We start from the raw sequence: 1,085 nt of genomic DNA, 5'->3' as shown, positions 1-1,085 counted from the left end.
CACATTCCAGACAAATATTCTGCTTTTTAAAGTAGGAGACAGACTTCCTTCATTTACATGCAAGTACTGTCAAGTCATCTGTACTTCAAATCCATGTCTTCCAGCAAGATTAACAAGCACTGTTATCTCCCCCAAGCTATCCTCATTTCCAAGGGCATATGCAGGCTCATGACTGTGGAGTTTCTGCCTTGCAGCTGCTAAGAGCTGACCACCTTTTTAAGCATCCTTAGCCTTATTTTGTGCAACACAGGTCTGTCATACAACCTCTCCACACTGATTTTTACAAGCCAGGGTCATCTCAATCTTACTAGTTCCATATTTACAATATGCAATGCAATATGAAGATAATGAAATGCAGAGAGCAGGCTTGCTGCCACATCTGGGAAATCTGATACCACAGTCACGAGGTCTCTGGGTTGAGCCACATGCTATACTAAGAATGAAAATCTAAGTCCCAAGGGAGTATCATTTGAAAGCCACCTTTAGAAGTTAACAGTTTTCCATAGGAACACTTCCACAGCACTGAGAAAAATCCCCCAATAAACCACACTGGCCTCAAAAGTGTGTACACATTAGAATTTTCTTTTTCTGAGTGATGTTTCTTTAGTTAGAGATTATCTTGATGTCAGTTTAGCTGAGCACGTCTGCTTTGTACATAAGCAACTGGTAAAAATTCTGAGCATTCCTGGCTTCTGCAAAGGAGGAAGAACCTGAAGACACTGAAAGTAGGGCAGTGACTAAGTATCTGAATAATGCAAGACACATTAAAACATAACTGACATACAGCAATTACAGTAAAGCTATTCATTACCCACTGTTTGGAGGCAACAAATTCTTCCTTAATTGTATGCACAAGATGTAAACTTTCCATCAAGTTCAGCCAAGTTTGTTGTTCTGTGTTTCACTGCTATTGTTTCAAATAAAAAGAAGAAATACAATACAATCAGGTTTCCAGCAAACCATAAACTGAGATCTATAGAAGTGAAGCCACCCCAAACAGTTGTTTTCACACAGTCTGTGTATCCAGCACACCCAGACTCCATTGGACCAAATACACTGGAATCTTACACAGAAAACATGACATG

The sequence above is a fragment of the Pyrgilauda ruficollis genome, unplaced genomic scaffold (genome assembly GCF_017590135.1).
Source record: "Pyrgilauda ruficollis isolate IOZ18807 unplaced genomic scaffold, ASM1759013v1 scaffold96, whole genome shotgun sequence".
Classification (NCBI taxonomy): domain Eukaryota; kingdom Metazoa; phylum Chordata; class Aves; order Passeriformes; family Passeridae; genus Pyrgilauda; species Pyrgilauda ruficollis.
The sequence above is the reverse complement of the archived record's forward strand: the minus strand, read 5'-3'. Positions refer to the sequence as shown.